This window comes from Poromitra crassiceps, assembly GCF_964638095.1.
Source record: "Poromitra crassiceps genome assembly, contig: HAP1_SCAFFOLD_313, whole genome shotgun sequence".
NCBI lineage: Eukaryota > Metazoa > Chordata > Actinopteri > Beryciformes > Melamphaidae > Poromitra > Poromitra crassiceps.
The window spans coordinates 93,105-114,130 of NW_028152089.1; the positions used below are offsets into that span (position 1 = coordinate 93,105).

The 21,026-nt window shown below is 40.7% G+C and overlaps 1 protein-coding gene across 2 annotated transcripts in view; it reads left to right on the forward strand.

Annotated features, from left to right (window-relative positions):
- Positions 1–259: 259 nt before the first annotated feature.
- The window catches only part of LOC310771029 (protein NLRC3-like), a 130,209-nt gene continuing 109,442 nt past the window's right edge, over positions 260–21,026 (forward strand). For both annotated transcript variants that reach the window (XM_083663711.1, XM_083663710.1), the window contains exons 1-2: positions 260–332; positions 9,850–9,914. The gene's annotated coding sequence lies outside the window, so the exon portion shown is untranslated. The remainder of the gene's footprint in view (positions 333–9,849; positions 9,915–21,026) is intronic.

Genomic DNA, 21,026 nt, shown 5'->3' on the forward strand with positions numbered 1-21,026 from the left:
CTTTATATGACATCATAGACTTTCAACACCCCAAAGCTCACTGACTCCAGAGTCTCTGCGTGTTGTGGCATGTGGCCACACCTCAATCACATCAGTGTCAAGGCAGGTCTTTCCATGTCTTTAGTATTTGGCATTTGCCCATTATGGGCGTGGTTAGAGAATGCTGCCCATCATCTATTGTAACTGCCACGCCCACTGCTCACTTCCTCTTTTGTGCATCTTAAAGCTGTAGGCGATCTGACAACAGGCACAGACTGACTAAAACTCTGTCCATGTTCTCTTCATTAAAACCAGGCCAGATGTCCATCCCATCTCTATAGGCCTCATGCCAGGTAAGATCTGTGCAATTAATGATTTAAGTGTATAATGTTGCTGTGCTTATTATATGTTTGTGTTATTGCATTTATGGGTGAGGAAACATTACAAAATAATTCTAAGTTGCAAAATTCTAGGCATTAAAATAAAAATAAAAAAAGGACCCACTGAGCACCCCCGTGCAGCTACTGTGGCCAGACAGCAGATTTTGATACATTAATTTGCAGGCAATCAAATGCATTTGCACTGTAAACAATTTTTTTTATGCCTAGAATAATGTCTGAAACTTAAAATTATCTTTTAATTGTTTTCTCTCATAAGTGCTTCAAGCCAAGTTTGAAGAAGCTAAAGACTCAAACTAATGATGCGGTGATGGTCCGATCACCTACCCTTTACAGGGAGCTTGACCGTGTTTTGAATTTGAATTATTTTATTTTGGACAAGCGATCTTTGCACATATAAGTTGCACAAGGTGCATAAGTTACATAGTGTCACTGTCTGGCAGAAATGTCATATCTCCAAAAGAGCTATTTTTCATTTGAACATAGTTTAATAATAGCAACATTAATAACCAGTACATCTGTCGCTCGGCCAAAATACCTGAAACTTTCACAGGTTATTTTGGGGTACCTACTAAATCTTAAATCCATTTATGAAAATAAACAATTAAATTAGAATAAAATGAAATAAAATAAAATAAAATAAAATAAAATAAAATATATATTTTTTTAAAGGCTGAATTTGGAGATAGAAGGTATCCGCCAGACAGCGACAATAGTTTATATAAAGAACATGATAAGTTAGAAGAAATATACAAGATATAGACAGATATAAAGATATAAACAGTATATTAACAACCAAGTGTGGCAAACCAGCAGGTTATATAAAAAACACACCTTTTCAGGCTCCACCTGGCCCCTTGTTGAACTAACATCTTTCTCTCTCAAAAAACAAACGAACTTACCACTCTATTCCTTCAAATGTTGTAGCTGTCATAGATTATGTTGCATAGTTGATTTCTCTATTGTTGACAAAATATGTTATTGTAAGTGAGAGTGAGAATAAAAGCATCTGCTAAATGACGTGATGTAATGTAATGTAATGTAATGCAATGTAATGTAATAATGTTATATTTTGGCTGATCAACTGTGACAGCTTTGTTTGTTTGTTTGCGGGTCATGTGGGTCAGTTCAGGACCGTGAGCAGGTCACACTGGAATCTGGTGTCGGGTCAGTTCAGGACAGACAGAGAAAGACAGACAGAGAGAGGGGGCAGAGACAGAGAGCTGGGGAGACAGAGAGAGATAGCATTCATTTGTCTTGTATCATTCATTCATTCATTCATTCATTCATTCATTCATTTGTCTTGTATGTTTGATATAGTAAGTTTTCTAATTAATGTTTAGCTCTTCATGTCTAAACGCTTGCTTTGGCAATATGTACAGTGTTACGTCATGCCAATAAAGCCATTTGAATTTAATTGAATTGATAGCTGGGGAGACAGAGAGAGGGGGCAGAGAGAGACAGGGGCGACAGAGAGAGGAGCAGAGAGAGAGAGAGATGGGGAGAGCCAGAGAGTGAGGGGGCAGAGAGAGAGAGTGGGCAGAGAGATAAAGGGGGAAAGACAGAGAGATGGGGCAGAGAGAGAAACAGGGAGGGGGAAGATACACACAGAGAGGGGAGACAGGGAGAGGGAGGGAGAGAGAGAGAAAGAGAGGGCGCAAAGACAAAGAGAGTGGGAGGCAGAGAGAGAGAAAGACAGAGAGAGACAGAGAGAAAGGGGCAGAGGGAGAGGGGAGAGACAGAGAGAGAGAGAGAGAGAGAGAGAGAGAGAGAGACACTGGGGCATGTAAAAAAACAAGAACAAACGGGTATGCTGGCAGGTAGGCCCTGAAGGGAAATGACAGTTAGGGGAGCGCCTTCGAGCTGCTCCTTGAACTTAGATAATACCTCCAAAGAATGTTGTAAACAAGGAAACACACACACACACACACACACACACACACACACACACACACACACACACACACACACACACACACACACACACACACACACAGCTGCTGCTAGACTGATCAGCACAGTGGCTCATTACCATCAAGCTTGATTTGATTTGATTAATTTTTTTAGCTTACTGCATGGAAACGTGGAATCCTGTATCAGCATTAAAGTGACCTTATCTCTGCATTCTGAAGGTTTCGTTATGGTCAGATGCATTAAAGTGACCTTAGCTCTGCATTCTGAAGGTTTCGTTATGGTCAGATGCATTAAAGTGACCTTATCTCTGCATTCTGAAGGTTTCATTAGAGTCAGATGCATTAAAGTGACCTTAGCTCTGCATTCTGAAGGTTTCGTTATGGTCAGATGCATTAAAGTGACCTTAGCTCTGCATTCTGAAGGTTTTGTTATGGTCAGATGCATTAAAGTGACCTTATCTCTGCATTCTGAAGGTTTCGTTATGGTCAGATGCATTAAAGTGACCTTAGTTCTGCATTCTGAAGGTTTTGTTATGGTCAGATGCATTAAAGTGACTTATTTCTGCATTCTGAAGGTTTCTTTAGAGTCAGATGCATTAAAGTGACCTTATCTCTGCATTCTGAAGGTTTTGTTATGGTCAGATGCATTAAAGTGACCTTATCTCTGCATTCTGAAGGTTTCTTTAGAGTCAGATGCATTAAAGTGACCTTATCTCTGCATTCTGAAGGTTTTGTTATGGTCAGATGCATTAAAGTGACCTTATTTCTGCATTCTGAAGGTTTCTTTAGAGTCAGATGCATTAAAGTGACCTTATTTCTGCATTCTGAAGGTTTCGTTATGGTCAGATGCATTAAAGTGACATTATTTCTGCATACTGAAGGTTTCGTTAGAGTCAGATGCATTAAAGTGACCTTATCTCTGCATTCTGAAGGTTTCATTAGAGTCAGATGCATTAAAGTGACCTTATCTCTGCATTCTGAAGGTTTCATTAGAGTCAGATGCATTGAAGTGACCTTATCTCTGCATTCTGAAGGTTTCGTTAGAGTCAGATGCATTAAAGTGACCTTATTTCTGCATTCTGAAGGTTTCGTTATGGTCAGATGCATTAAAGTGACCTTATTTCTGCATTCTGAAGGTTTCTTTAGAGTCAGATGCATTAAAGTGACCTTATTTCTGCATTCTGAAGGTTTCGTTATGGTCAGATGCATTAAAGTGACATTATTTCTGCATACTGAAGGTTTCGTTAGAGTCAGATGCATTAAAGTGACCTTATCTCTGCATTCTGAAGGTTTCATTAGAGTCAGATGCATTAAAGTGACCTTATCTCTGCATTCAGAAGGTTTCATTAGAGTCAGATGCATTGAAGTGACCTTATCTCTGCATTCTGAAGGTTTCGTTAGAGTCAGATGCATTAAAGTGACCTTATTTCTGCATTCTGAAGGTTTCGTTATGGTCAGATGCATTAAAGTGACCTTATTTCTGCATTCTGAAGGTTTCTTTAGAGTCAGATGCATTAAAGTGACCTTATTTCTGCATTCTGAAGGTTTCGTTATGGTCAGATGCATTAAAGTGACATTATTTCTGCATACTGAAGGTTTCGTTAGAGTCAGATGCATTAAAGTGACCTTATTTCTGCATTCTGAAGGTTTCTTTAGAGTCAGATGCATTAAAGTGACCTTATTTCTGCATTCTGAAGGTTTCGTTATGGTCAGATGCATTAAAGTGACATTATTTCTGCATACTGAAGGTTTTGTTATGGTCAGATGCATTGAAGTGACCTTATCTCTGCATTCTGAAGGTGTCGTTATGATCAGATGCATTAAAGTGACCTTATCTCTGCATTCTGAAGGTTTCATTAGAGTCAGATGCATTAAAGTGACCTTATCTCTGCATTCTGAAGGTTTCGTTAGAGTCAGATGCATTAAAGTGACCTTATCTCTGCATTCTGAAGGTTTCGTTAGAGTCAGATGCATTAAAGTGACCTTATCTCTGCATTCTGAAGGTTTCATTATGGTCAGATGCATTAAAGTGACCTTATCTCTGCATTCTGAAGGTGTCGTTATGGTCAGATGCATTAAAGTGACCTTATTTCTGCATTCTGAAGGTTTCATTAGAGTCAGATGCATTAAAGTGACCTTATCTCTGCATTCTGAAGGTTTCGTTAGAGTCAGATGCATTAAAGTGACCTTATCTCTGCATTCTGAAGGTTTCATTATGGTCAGATGCATTAAAGTGACCTTATCTCTGCATTCTGAAGGTGTCGTTATGGTCAGATGCATTAAAGTGACCTCATCTCTGCATTCTGAAGGTTTTGTTAGAGTCAGATGCATTAAAGTGACCTTATTTCTGCATTCTGAAGGTTTCGTTAGAGTCAGATGCATTAAAGTGACCTCATCTCTGCATTCTGAAGGTGTCGTTACGCTCAGATGCATTAAAGTTACCTTATTTCTGCATTCTGAAGGTTTCTTTAGAGTCAGATGCATTAAAGTGACCTTATCTCTGCATTCTGAAGGTTTCATTATGGTCAGATGCATTAAAGTGACCTCAGCTCTGCATTCTGAAGCTTTCGTTATGGTCAGATGCATTAAAGTGACCTTATCTCTGCATTCTGAAGGTGTCGTTATGGTCAAATGCATTAAAGTGACCTCATCTCTGCATTCTGAAGGTGTCGTTATGGTCAGATGCATTAAAGTGACCTCATCTCTGCATTCTGAAGGTGTCGTTATGGTCAGATGCATTAAAGTGACCTCATCTCTGCATTTTGAAGGTTTCTTTAGGGTCAGATGCATTAAAGTGACCTTATTTCTGCATTCTGAAGGTTTCGTTAGAGTCAGATGCATTAAAGTGACCTCATCTCTGCATTCTGAAGGTGTCGTTACGCTCAGATGCATTAAAGTGACCTTATTTCTGCATTCTGAAGGTTTCTTTAGAGTCAGATGCATTAAAGTGACCTTATCTCTGCATTCTGAAGGTTTCATTAGAGTCAGATGCATTAAAGTGACCTTATCTCTGCATTCTGAAGGTTTCATTAGAGTCAGATGCATTGAAGTGACCTTATCTCTGCATTCTGAAGGTTTCGTTAGAGTCAGATGCATTAAAGTGACCTTATTTCTGCATTCTGAAGGTTTCGTTAGGGTCAGATGCATTAAAGTGACCTTATTTCTGCATTCTGAAGGTTTCATTAGAGTCAGATGCATTAAAGTGACCTTATCTCTGCATTCTGAAGGTTTCGTTAGAGTCAGATGCATTAAAGTGACCTTATCTCTGCATTCTGAAGGTTTCATTATGGTCAGATGCATTAAAGTGACCTTATCTCTGCATTCTGAAGGTGTCGTTATGGTCAGATGCATTAAAGTGACCTCATCTCTGCATTCTGAAGGTTTTGTTAGAGTCAGATGCATTAAAGTGACCTTATTTCTGCATTCTGAAGGTTTCGTTAGAGTCAGATGCATTAAAGTGACCTCATCTCTGCATTCTGAAGGTGTCGTTACGCTCAGATGCATTAAAGTGACCTTATTTCTGCATTCTGAAGGTTTCATTAGAGTCAGATGCATTAAAGTGACCTTATTTCTGCATTCTGAAGGTTTCTTTAGAGTCAGATGCATTAAAGTGACCTTATCTCTGCATTCTGAAGGTTTCGTTAGAGTCAGATGCATTAAAGTGATCTTATCTTTGCATTCTGAAGGTGTCGTTATGGTCAGATGCATTAAAGTGACCTTATCTCTGCATTCTGAAGGTTTCATTATGGTCAGATGCATTAAAGTGACCTCATCTCTGCATTCTGAAGCTTTCGTTATGGTCAGATGCATTAAAGTGACCTTATCTCTGCATTCTGAAGGTGTCGTTATGGTCAGATGCATTAAAGTGACCTCATCTCTGCATTCTGAAGGTGTCGTTATGGTCAGATGCATTAAAGTGACCTCATCTCTGCATTCTGAAGGTGTCGTTATGGTCAGATGCATTAAAGTGACCTCATCTCTGCATTTTGAAGGTTTCTTTAGGGTCAGATGCATTAAAGTGACCTTATTTCTGCATTCTGAAGGTTTCGTTAGAGTCAGATGCATTAAAGTGACCTCATCTCTGCATTCTGAAGGTGTCGTTACGCTCAGATGCATTAAAGTGACCTTATTTCTGCATTCTGAAGGTTTCTTTAGAGTCAGATGCATTAAAGTGACCTTATCTCTGCATTCTGAAGGTTTCGTTAAGAGTCAGATGCATTAAAGTGACCTTATCTTTGCATTCTGAAGGTTTTGTTAGAGTCAGATGCATTAAAGTGACCTTATCTCTGCATTCTGAAGGTTTCGTTATGGTCAGATGCATTAAAGTGACCTTATCTCTACATTCTGAAGGTTTCGTTAGGGTCAGATGGAACAAACTTAACATATCGGAATCCTAGTCAAAATCCTAGTCAAAAGTCAAAATGTTAGCCATTATTGTTTTAAAAGACAAAGTTTGACGAAAACCGGCTGGTTGTTTGCATGCACACTGGCGGTCTTAGAGCCAAACTCCCGCCCTCTTTTTAAGGTTCAAAGAGTCTTAAAAACATATTCTTCTATGGTCTCTCCTGATTCTAAATATATAATGAAATGCTGGGTTTGACCAAGTAAAACTATTTTTATAAGTATTTTACAAAATGTCTGGAAAAATTTAATGGTGGAAAATCCATTGGTTCGTATGCCTAACCTGGAAGAGGGTGTGAGTTTGGCACTAAGACCGCCGGTGCGCACACGCACACACACACACACACACACACACACACACACACACACACACACAAACACACACACACACACGCCTCGGGTGTCAGGTCCTTTGTCTTTAAAACAATAACCCATCACTTTTTGAAGCAACTAGGATTCCCATAAGTTAAGTTTGTTCCATCTGACGCCACCGAAACCTTCAGAATGCAGAAATAAGGTGAGTTTAAAGGATGGCTTTATGGTAATCAACCCACCATTATTTAGCTAATAGCTAGAAGCTAAGCTAACAACAACACAGCAGTCAGCGTTGATCTGCCCCGGATGGGGTTACAGTGCGTATCTTCCCCCTTCTGTGGTTTCTCTGAAGAAGAGGTTTCACAGAGGGGGAAGGTATACGCACTGTAACCCCATCCGGGGCAGATCAACGCTGACTGCTGTGTTGTTGTTAGCTTAGCTTCTAGCTATTAGCTAAATAATTATATTTACAACCATAATGAACCGTGATCTGACAGAAAAAGTGTCATTTAGAGAGCGCGTGCACTGCCTGCAGCATGCCCCGCACTGGCCGCCTGCTCTCGTTATAGCCTGTTTGAGGAGACTACTCGGAGCTCAAAATCTTCCGTGGGCATCCGAATGAAGCCAAACATATTTCGGTGAGTAAAACATCATATTTTAAGCTGGAAATGAGGACCGTGGTGTAAAAAACCGAAATTCTCCTTTAATGCTGCGTGTAGCGCTGATACTAAAATATCAAGTGCGCTGGTCCACGCCCACTGATCAGCGCTGCATCTGGCGTTGAGCGCAGTTCATAGGCCGATGCAACGATAGAGCCCCATATGTGCATCATTTAGCCTGTGCTGTGATGTGCAGGAGCAGCAGGTAGCCTACAAGTTATGCAACTAAGCCTGTCCTGAATGAGCCGAGTGGGGGGGCTTGTTCACTATTGTGAAAGTTATGTGTTTACAACATATAAAGATCATGGAATTGGATGGTATCAGGAAGTCACCGATAGTTAATGTTCTATAGGCTAGCTAGGGAGACCATCAGCCCTGCTGAACAGATCTGTATTTGCCTGGCTGTAGGTTGAATTGTTTTATTCAGGCTATGATCTGTGAAGTGATGAGATATCCAAATTGGCATGAAGAGATGACAGCATGCAGCCGCAACCGGACTGGATCGAGTGGATTGGAGCTTGGAAAGGAAGAATGTCATTGCTTTACTGCAGTTCACCAATGGCCACAGTTGTGAATAATTCTACGCTTAACACGTTGAGTGCCAATGACGAGATATCTCGTCTTACAGAATCCAACCGTTGAGTGCCAAAGACGAGATATCTCGTCTTAAATTTTTTTTTTTTTTTTTTGACGGTCGGGCGTGGATCAACGCCCCCCACGTCTTTTATAAAAATATTAGAGCCACCGAACGTGTACAACCCATTCCACCGACCCACTAAGTGGCGACAGTGCTCTCCTGACTAGAGGAAGGCAAGCAAAAAGCAGCTTCCTCGAAGCCATTCTCATGAAAATGGCTGGGCGAAAACGCTTTCGTTTTCGCGCTGATTGCTGGCAGTGCGGGATTGCAAATTTGCATAGGTAATAGATTACGGGTGGAACACACTTTGAAACACGCAGCATAAATATGACCAGAATCGCAAAAGCTTCATCAAAGCTCTCAACCAAAACTCCAAGAAGCGAGCGAGTCCATCCAGACTTCCTCAAAGAGCGGCCGCCAGCAGACAGGCAGCAGCAGCAGCAACTTTGTTGTGACACGCCCGCTGCAGAGCCAGGGAGGCAGGAGGAGAACACACATGGAGGGAGGAGTTGGAAGCAGAGGGGGGTTTCCTGCTGTTATGGAGGAAATTACTGTTCAAAACTATTGTTTAGATGTCTGACATCTTACTGATGCCAAAAATGAATGATTAAAGTGACTGTTCTATCGAATTTCACAAAAAGCCGTTTATCTCAGAATAATTTTTCTGACGCTGAAACCATGCTGTATTCAACTGCTAATGCTTACATAACTACTAACTCTACAAACTAACTCTTTTAGACAGAGAAAGCACACATTCTATTAGTTATTTTGAGATATTGTGTGTTCACAAAATCTTAGCAGAAAAGAATCCTCGGGTCTTGAAAGATGAGCCAGAATCCTCAAAAAAACCCTCTGGCAGAACCTACCTACAGTAAAAAAAAAACGGCTGGCAGTCAATGTGTTAAAAGGCGTGGTTAAATGGTTAACGCCGGCTTTAGCGCCGAGGACAAATTAGGGAATGTGGCTGACCACGCCCACTGATAGCGCTGCACCAGGCCTTAAATTAGCGTTTAAGGCCAGGGGGAAGATGGAGCTCAGGATCTTCCCTTCTGTCTCATCACTGTGTGACAGGTGTCAAGTGTCAGAGAGCACATTATCTCATGCCTTCTAGTTCTGCTCTTCACTGACGGGATTCTGGGCCAAAATATTTGACTGGTACTCTAAAGGCTTACATAAATAACCCTTCAGCCAGAGGCAGAACTCACCATCTTCAGCTGCTCAGAGAACTCTCTGAACTTCCCTACAGCTGTGCAACAGTCTCTGACACAGGGGACAACTGTTGCAAAAAACTCATCCTCAAGGAATGGAAGTCCTCCTCTTCACCTTCTTTCCAACTATGGTTGACGGACATGACCTCTGTTATACGGATGGAGAGACTTAGGTTCATGAGGACCAATTCACTTAAAAAGGACCCATTTTAGCATACCTTGATGAGGTAGGGGTGATGGGTGATTCACACTGATGATGGCCTAAGGCTGAAACGCGTCTGTTTTGCGCTTAATATATATATTTAAAAAAAAAAAATTTTTTTACCTTTGTTTAACCAGGAAGTCCCATTGAGATACGAGATCGAAGGGAGACCTGGCCAAGACAGCAGCAGCAATAACATGAGGTAATCACACAGAACAAAAGGTACATACATCCGAAATACAATGCATCACACACAAAACAACACAAGAGACCAACATGGTAATAAAAGTGTCTGAATGAGGTAGAGCTGTCACGATTCCTCGAGTACCTCGAATAACTCGAATAATTAAATTGATCGAGGCCAAAATGATTCGCCTCGACACGCATCTGAGTAATAGAAGAGAGTGGGTAAAATAGAAATTCCGACGGAACCTTAAGGCAACACGTGAGAGCGCGTTACGTCATTCCGTCACTCTACCTGAAACGTCAACAAACGGGAGCAGCCGAAAATGTGGCTACACTTTCCCAAGATAGACAACACTGGTTGCAACATTTGTGATGTGAATTGCAAAGCTGGCCAGGGAAACACCTCAAACTTGAGGAAGCATGGGCAAACACAAGATATATTTACAGTAGCTAAATGCTGAAGACTGTAACGTATTACTAGATAGGCTGAGGGTGAATGAAGCAGGCACCGCAGCTAATGTTAGCAGCACCTCCTCAGCTGTAACGTTGAGAGAGGCATCGACTACAACATCAGATAACGTTATTTAATTAGCTAGCGTTAGCTGGATAAGTTGTTTCACTGCAGTTGTAGTTGTTAGATAACGGGGCTTTTCACTGTCTTCACAACGACTGCAAAACAGAGATCGCTAACGTTAACGTTAGCGTTAACGCTAACGTTGCTGCAGTAATTGTCAAGGGTTCAACATAACGTATTTCCTCAGCCTGTATAGTAGCTATCAACATGAAATAAAAAGCATTTGACAGCTTAAACCCGTGGCTTTTTATTTGGAAGGGTTACATTTGCCGTAATCTTTATTAACATGTCTTAAAATGCATTAGAATCTTTTTATTTTTTGGGGTTAAAGATTTTTAAGATTTTTTTTAATGAACATTAGAGCAAATATAATACGAAAAGCCAAAGGGTTAAGCTCTCAAATGCTTTTTATTTTTATGTTTCTATGTACTACAGAGCCTGAGATATGAAGGCTTTAGTGAATACCGACCGCTCTCTCTGAGAAGTTTGGACCGTTTTCTGTGAGAAATACAAAGCTCAACCTAACATTAACGTTAGCGGCTAATTTAACAGCGTTTTGTGTGTGTGTGTGTGTGTGTGTGTGTGTGTGTGTGATCACACTAGCCTGTTGGTGTGTGAGAGAGAAAGAGAGAGTGAGTATGTGTGAGAGAGAAAGAGTGTGTGTGTCATGCACACAAATGAAGGATGTAAACTAGCTAGTAAGCCATTCATTCATATTATTTAACGGTTGCTGTACACTGGAAGAACTCAAACGTCAGGTTGAAAAGATGAATGGTGCCACTGCCAGTTCTATGCAATTTAAAAATCAAAATGTTGTTTTTTCTAAGAAAGAAACTAATGTAGTTGTTTATTTGAAGAGATTTATCTTATTTTTTGGTGTATATTTACGATAAGCCTTTGAAAACACAAAAAAGGGTTCTTATCCGATTACTCGATTAATCGATGGATTATTCGGTAGAATACTCGATTACTAAAAGAATCGATAGTTGCAGCTCTAGAATGAGGATGATACAGTCGTGGCCCAATCTACGAAAAACAAATGCATTCTTCATGTAAAACGTTCTGCAATAGAGCTTTAAATTGACCAAACGAGACCAGGGCGTCTAAGTGGATGAGTTCTTGTAGTCCATTCCATGTCAGAGGTGCATAGTGAGAGAAGCCCGTCTTTCCTGGTTCAGTAAGCACTTTGGGTGTTTTTAAGAGTAGCCATCTAGTGGACCTGGTATGGTAGCTGCTAGAAACAAAGGAAAGTAGAGCACAAATATATAGAGGAAGCTTTCCTAGGATGGCTTTATATATAAAGATATACATGTGCAATTTCCTCCGAAGGTACAGAGAGGGCCAACTTACCATTTTATATAACACACAGTGGTGAGTGTGTGTGTGATATAGCACACAGTGGTGAGTGTGTGTGTGATATAGCACACAGTGGTGAGTGTGTGTGTGTGATATAGCACACAGTGGTGAGTGTGTGTGTGATATAGCACACAGTGGTGAGTGTGTGTGTGATATAGCACACAGTGGTGAGTGTGTGTGTGTGTGATATAGCACACAGTGGTGAGTGTGTGTGTGATATAGCACACAGTGGTGAGTGTGTGTGTGTGATATAGCACACAGTGGTGAGTGTGTGTGTGATATAGCACACAGTGGTGAGTGTGTGTGTGTGATATAGCACACAGTGGTGAGTGTGTGTGTGATATAGAACACAGTGGTGAGTGTGTGACTGTGTGTGTGATATAGCACAGTGGTGAGTGTGTGTGATATAGCACACAGTGGTGAGTGTGTGTGTGATATAGCACACAGTGGTGAGTGTGTGTGTGTGATATAGCACACAGTGGTGAGTGTGTGTGTGATATAGCACACAGTGGTGAGTGTGTGTGTGATATAGCACACAGTGGTGAGTGTGTGTGTGTGTGATATAGCACACAGTGGTGAGTGTGTGTGTGATATAGAACACAGTGATGAGTGTGTGACTGTGTGTGATATAGCACAGTGGTGAGTGTGTGTGATATAGCACACAGTGGTGAGTGTGTGTGTGTGTGTGATATAGCACAGTGGTGAGTGTGTGTGATATAGCACACAGTGGTGAGTGTGTGTGTGATATAGCACACAGTGGTGAGTGTGTGTGTGTGATATAGCACACAGTGGTGAGAGTGTGTGTGATATAGCACACAGTGGTGAGTGTGTGTGTGATATAGCACACAGTGGTGAGTGTGTGTGTGTGATATAGCACACAGTGGTGAGTGTGTGTGTGATATAGAACACAGTGGTGAGTGTGTGTGTGTGTGTGTGTGATATAGCACAGTGGTGAGTGTGTGTGATATAGCACACAGTGGTGAGTGTGTGTGTGATATAGCACACAGTGGTGAGTGTGTGTGATATAGCACACAGTGGTGAGTGTGTGTGTGTGATATAGCACACAGTGGTGAGTGTGTGTGTGATATAGCACACAGTGGTGAGTGTGTGTGTGATATAGAACACAGTGGTGAGTGTGTGTGTGTGTGTGTGTGTGTGTGTGTGATATAGCACAGTGGTGAGTGTGTGTGATATAGCACACAGTGGTGAGTGTGTGTGTGATATAGCACACAGTGGTGAGTGTGTGTGTGATATAGCACACAGTGGTGAGTGTGTGTGTGATATAGAACACAGTGGTGAGTGTGTGTGTGTGTGTGTGTGATATAGCACACAGTGGTGTGTGTGTGATATAGCACACAGTGGTGAGTGTGTGTGTGTGTGTGATATAGCACACAGTGGTGTGTGTGTGATATAGCACACAGTGGTGAGTGTGTGTGTGATATAGCACACAGTGGTGAGTGTGTGTGTGTGATATAGCACACAGTGGTGAGTGTGTGTGTGATATAGCACACAGTGGTGAGTGTGTGTGTGATATAGAACACAGTGGTGAGTGTGTGTGTGTGTGTGTGATATAGCACAGTGGTGAGTGTGTGTGATATAGCACACAGTGGTGAGTGTGTGTGTGATATAGCACACAGTGGTGAGTGTGTGTGTGATATAGCACACAGTGGTGAGTGTGTGTGTGATATAGAACACAGTGGTGAGTGTGTGTGTGTGTGTGATATAGCACACAGTGGTGAGTGTGTGTGTGATATAGAACACAGTGGTGAGTGTGTGTGTGTGTGTGTGATATAGCACAGTGGTGAGTGTGTGTGTGATATAGCACACAGTGGTGAGTGTGTGTGTGATATAGCACACAGTGGTGAGTAAACCACTTGGCATTAGTGATGAAGCGCAAAGAGGCATGATAAACACTATCAAGTTTCTTTAGCAAGGAGGAGGCAGCATGCAAGTATATTATATCACAGTAGTCTATTATAGGCAAGAATGTGGCTTGAACTAGTGTCTTTCTAGCCTCAAAAGAGGCTAGAAGGCTCTTATTACGAAAGAAAAAAACAAGTTTTATTTTAAGTTTCTTTGTGAGGTTTCCAATATGCACATTAAAAGAGTTTCCTCAAGATTTACTCTAATTCGAGTGCTGTTGCCTACCTCTGTTTCTGTGATGGGTGATTCACCTGGCTGGTTTCTCATGGACCCTTTGCACAAGCACATAAGCACCTTATGCGGCTGGTAATCACGTAACAGAATATATATCAACAATATATGTATGTCTTTTCTTTTCTTTTCTGTGTCCTATATTGAGATATATGATGTATTATATGACTGTGATGATGCTATGTAAAGACCGTTGAGACATGCTTTAGATATATGATGTATTATATGACTGTGATGATGCTATGTAAAGACCGTTGAGACATGCTTGAGATATATGATGTATTATATGACTGTGATGATTCTATGTAAAGACAGTTGAGACATGCTTGAGATATATGATGTATTATATGACTGTGATGATGCTATGTAAAGACCGTTGAGACATGCTTGAGATATATGATGTATTATATGACTGTGATGATTCTATGTAAAGACAGTTGAGACATGCTTGAGATATATGATGTATTATATGACTGTGATGATTCTATGTAAAGACAGTTGAGACATGCTTGAGATATATGATGTATTATATGACTGTGATGATTCTATGTAAAGACCGTTGAGACATGCTTGAGATATATGATGTATTATATGACTGTGATAATGCTATGTAAAGACTGTTGAGACATGCTTGAGATATATGATGTATTATATGACTGTGGTGATGCTATGTAAAGACAGTTGAGACATGCTTGAGATATATGATGTATTATATGACTGTGGTGATGCTATGTAAAGACAGTTGAGACATGCTTGAGATATATGATGTATTATATGACTGTGATAATGCTATGTAAAGACAGTTGAGACATGCTTGAGATATATGATGTATTATATGACTGTGATGATTCTATGTAAAGACCGTTGAGACATGCTTGAGAGATATATGATGTATTATATGACTGTGATGATTCTATGTAAAGACCGTTGAGACATGCTTGAGATATATGATGTATTATATGACTGTGATGATTCTATGTAAAGAACGTTGAGACATGCTTTAGATATATGATGTATTATATGACTGTGATGATGCTATGTAAAGACCGTTGAGACATGCTTGAGATATATGATGTATTATATGACTGTGATGATTCTATGTAAAGACAGTTGAGACATGCTTAAGATATATGATGTATTATATGACTGTGATGATGCTATGTAAAGACAGTTGAGACATGCTTGAGATATATGATGTATTATATGACTGTGATGATGCTATGTAAAGACTGTTGAGACATGCTTGAGATATATGATGTATTATATGACTGTGATGATTCTATGTAAAGACCATTGAGACATGCTTGAGATATATGATGTATTATATGACTGTGATGATGCTATGTAAAGACAGTTGAGACATGCTTTAGATATATGATGTATTATATGACTGTGATGATGCTATGTAAAGACAGTTGAGACATGCTTTAGATATATGATGTATTATATGACTGTGATGATTCTATGTAAAGACTGTTGAGACATGCTTTAGATATATGATGTATTATATGACTGTGATGATTCTATGTAAAGACCGTTGAGACATGCTTGAGATATATGATGTATTATATGACTGTGATGATGCTATGTAAAGACCGTTGAGACATGCTTGAGATATATGATGTATTATATGACTGTGATGATGCTATGTAAAGACCATTGAGACATGCTTTAGATATATGATGTATTATATGACTGTGATGATGCTATGTAAAGACTGTTGAGACATGCTTGAGATATATGATGTATTATATGACTGTGATGATTCTATGTAAAGACCGTTGAGACATGCTTTAGATATATGGGGCCCTATTCTCCCACAGGCCTTCGGCGCTAAAACGGGCCTTAAACGCAAAAAAACGTGCCTTGCGCCTGTTTTGGGACGATATCAATATGGCTTTACGCTGCCAAATGCGCTTTAGGCCGAATGGGCGTGGCGCAGTCCCAGAATGGGCCAAAGTGGGCGTGTCGGCCTTAAATCTCGGCGTACTGCTATCTTCGCACCTGCCGTAAATTTAGCGCTTTGCGCCTTTGAAAACCAGGCCTATTCAGTGCGCCAGTGCTCTTCTGCTGCCTCTCCCCTGTCACCCTTCTCTGTCTCTCTCTGAAACCAGGCCAATTCAGTGCGCCAGTGCTCTTCTGCCGCTTCTCTGTCACCCTTCTCTCTCTCTCTCTGACTCCCTCGCTCAGACAGACACAACACATAGCAGCACCCAGCTTCCCATAGGAAATAGCAGTTGTAAGTTTACTGCCTGTGAATGTCCCTGTCCCAGCATGCAATTGGGTCCTCCATTTCGCTACTAAATAGCAACCAAATGAGCCGAAATAGATATAAAAGGTAGATCTAAAATAATGTGTAATGGTAAGACAACCTGCAATTGTACAACATTTCAATATTGGACAAAATAAAACATCGAAATGAAACACCACCCTATGTGAAACATATATGTCCTCTTGAGCCTATATATACCCTGTGTGGATTTAACGTGATTTAGATAAGTGACAGCGGAACGCGCTTCGGAAGCTTCTACTGTCATCTGCTATACTGTGATGTCCGCTCCAATAACTTGGCCCTACTCCACATTTAGTTTTACAATAAAAACACATTTATGCAATGACTTTACATAATGTAGGCTATATTTATGTGCATCATCCTTCCTGCAGCAGGCGAGAGAAAATGATATCTTTCTGGACAAACTTTCACCAATCTAATAGGCTATATTTTTCTAGCTGATGCATTTAGAACATTATTTTCACTTTGATCTTGCTATAGTGTAGCGTATTTACATGCTTGCAGTATTGAAACTGCAGTTAGATTGGTTTGAGAAGCATAATAATATGGAATAATAGCCTATAATGCAGACAGACAGACAGACTGGATGAAGGGAGGGGGGGGGGGCAGAGCGTTTGGCTTTCGTCTGGTTTTGCGGGATCACTGGAATTGGAGCTAAAAAGGCAAGCGTGCAATTCGTTTATTGCAGTTATCCAATGAGCATGACGGTGCATAATTTTACGCTTAAAAGGCGTGGTTGTAATGGTTGAGGCTGCGTCTAGCGCCAGCACGACGATATCAAGTGCGCTGGTCCACGCCCACTGATTTGAGCTGCGCCAGCCGCTCGGCCTAGAAACAGCGCCGATGCAACGATAGGGACCATGATGTATTATATGACTGTGATGATGCTATGTAAAGACCGTTGAGACATGCTTGAGATATATGATGTATTATATGACTGTGATGATGCTATGTAAAGACCATTGAGACATGCTTTAGATATATGATGTATTATATGACTGTGATGATGCTATGTAAAGACCGTTGAGACATGCTTGAGATATATGATGTATTATATGACTGTGATGATGCTATGTAAAGACCGTTGAGACATGCTGAAGATATATGATGTATTATATGACTGTGATGATGCTATGTAAAGACCGTTGAGACATGCTTGAGATATATGATGTATTATATGACTGTGATGATTCTATGTAAAGACAGTTGAGACATGCTTGAGATATATGATGTATTATATGACTGTGATGATGCTATGTAAAGAACGTTGAGACATGCTTGAGATATATGATGTATTATATGACTGTGATGATTCTATGTAAAGACCGTTGAGACATGCTTGAGATATATGATGTATTATATGACTGTGATGATGCTATGTAAAGACCATTGAGACATGCTTTAGATATATGATGTATTATATATATGACTGTGATGATGCTATGTAAAGACCGTTGAGACATGCTTGAGATATATGATGTATTATATGACTGTGATGATGCTATGTAAAGACCGTTGAGACATGCTTGAGATATATGATGTATTATATGACTGTGATGATGCTATGTAAAGACAGTTGAGACATGCTTGAGATATATGATGTATTATATGACTGTGATGATGCTATGTAAAGACCATTGAGACATGCTTTAGATATATGATGTATTATATGACTGTGATGATGCTATGTAAAGACCGTTGAGACATGCTTTAGATATATGATGTATTATATGACTGTGATGATTCTATGTAAAGACAGTTGAGACATGCTTTAGATATATGATGTATTATATGACTGTGATGATTCTATGTAAAGACCGTTGAGACATGCTTTAGATATATGATGTATTATATGACTGTGATGATTCTATGTAAAGACAGTTGAGACATGCTTTAGATATATGATGTATTATATGACTGTGATGATTCTATGTAAAGACAGTTGAGACATGCTTGAGATATATGATGTATTATATGACTGTGATGATTCTATGTAAAGACAGTTGAGACATGCTTGAGATATATGATGTATTATATGACTGTGATGATGCTATGTAAAGACAGTTGAGACATGCTTTAGATATATGATGTATTATATGACTGTGATGATTCTATGTAAAGACCGTTGAGACATGCTTTAGATATATGATGTATTATATGACTGTGATGATTCTATGTAAAGACAGTTGAGACATGCGTTAGATATATGATGTATTATATAACTGTGATGATTCTATGTAAAGACAGTTGAGACATGCTTTAGATATATGATGTATTATATGACTGTGATGGTGCTATGTAAAGACCGTTGAGACATGCTTGAGATATATGATGTATTATATGACTGTGATGATTCTATGTAAAGACAGTTGAGACATGCTTGAGATATATGATGTATTATATGACTGTGATGATTCTATGTAAAGACAGTTGAGACATGCTTGAGATATATGATGTATTATATGACTGTGATGGTGCTATGTAAATGCTTGAGATAAGGGGCTATAAACAGAGCTAACTTAACTGAATCAATGCCAGGCCACAAGTCTGACTGTCACATTTCAGCTGATTTGTAAAATGAAATCTCAAAACTGATGTAACAGCTAATTTAAATAAATTTGACTGAAAGACATTTTAACCATTGTTAGTACACCAAGTGAAAAACATTTCCACCAATAATTAGAGAGACTCCCATTTAGCACGACAGCATTTTGTGCTAAAGCGTTCGTTTGAAAGGCTTACAGCCGTTCTTTATGGAATGTGGATAGACCTGGTTGGTCTATTTGAAGCAAAGTGCTGTCCTGGTAGTTTCCACACTCTCAGGTATGCAATCTGTTACAACATGATGAGGCTACAGACAATTCACATTCCAGCACTTTGTTTTTTCACTGCCTTCCATAGTCAAGTCAAGTCCATTTTATAACAAAACTTATCTGACACTTTTCATATCTGAACAAAAATAATTGGTAACACTTTACAACAAGTTAGGCAAAAGTTACAGTAGTTACTAGAGAACTACTGTAATGAGGAACTAACTATTAGTTAGTTATTAATTCAGTGTTTCCCATACATAGGGGAATTTATGGCGCACCGCCACAACAAGATGTTGACAGTCTTTTTTTACCCCCTCTCAAAACTCCACATTGGCCCGCTGTCTGTCTGTCTGTCTGGCTGTCTCTCTCTCTCTCTTTCACAAACACACAGGACAGCGGAGTGATGATTGAGTGATATCAAAGCCAATCAGAGGCAGAGTAGAACGGGTTAGATGTCATTTTCAAGACACAGACACAGAAACAGTGAAGAACCCGGAAGTCCGGGAGTTGCGTTCCGACTACAAAAATATGTCACCCCTGCGATACTCTATTTGTATTGAGCGAGTTAAACCCATAGTCGCTGCTGCTCTGCCCCTCACCCTGTCTGTGGTGTCATGTTACGTTTAACTACCCTAGATTGCGCTTCTCACGGTTTGTTGTGAGTCACGACCAATGAAGCACTGTCAGTGCTGCTAAAAGCAATTTGAATAATGGCCCAATTCCACCGCAGCTAGTAGCGCGATCCCGCTCCGCTCGACTCGATAAATGGTCTCATTCCACCATTAAAAACTATCCCAGCCCGGGTTGTATTGGGGTCGAGTCGTGCTACTTTTAGTACCTGCCTCGTCGGGGTTCTATTCTGTGAACCCGGGTTCATACAGTGACGTGAAAACATTGTTGACGACTGATTGGTCAGGCAGAATCGTGTTTACTCTGTCTACTGACTGTCAATGCAATGCTGGTGGCTGCATACCAGTTTAGTGGGCTTACATTCTCTTCTGTTATGTATATTTCCATCAGTCTTTTGTATTGGTGCCTTCGCCTCCGGTGAAATAAAATCGGGGGAGCTCAGGGAGCTCTGTAGCTGAGTGGAGGCTGCAGCGCTCCGCTAGGCCGCAGCGGGTGTTTGGTGAAGCCGCGGTCTTGCCTGAGAGGCCGCGGGGTAGAGGCTTCACTCTGTTGCGCCTCTCCCGTCCCCGCACAGCGCAGCGCATGCCTGTGAGTCACATTTGCCCATGTACACTGTAGGTCATTTAGAGGCACCGGTATTTCATAAACAGTTTAAAAGTTCTGTGGATGGATTTAATTGTAACGTTATGTTATAGCCTACTTCGGCTATAAGCGAAGGACAGATATGCGGTCGTTCTGACGACCAGCTGTGGGCGGGGGTGGGTGGGGGCAGATGATCCGTGGTGGAAGCAAAACGTCCATCGGGCTGATACGATTAGAGCCGAGTGGTGACGAGCTTCACATTGGCATGTAGTGAGCCTACATGCCAATGTGAAGTTGTAGGCTACCTACTGGTAGACCTATATCACCTATATTGCGTTAAACGAGCGCAAACGCTAATTAGCGCTTTTGGGAAGATATAGGCCTTACGGCCACATTCCACTGAGTCCGTGTTCGGTCCGTCTGCGCTGCGGTACGGGTTCGGAGCCGATACGTTTCCACTCTTATCATTGTGTCAACTCCCACCTACTCCACTGCGTTGCGTGTCTTAGGGTTGGCACGATGGACGATGGCATCGACCATCGTGATTGGCCGACCCCCCATCGACCTCTGAGCCGTCTACATCGGATCATCGTGATTAATTATCTGTTCAAAATAAATTTGTGACGTTTTAATAATAAAAAATACCAAGTCCACTCGCCGTGACGCGTGGGGGACGCGCCGGCGGCATTAAACGAGCGCGCCCAGTTCAGACTGATCAGAGAAGCC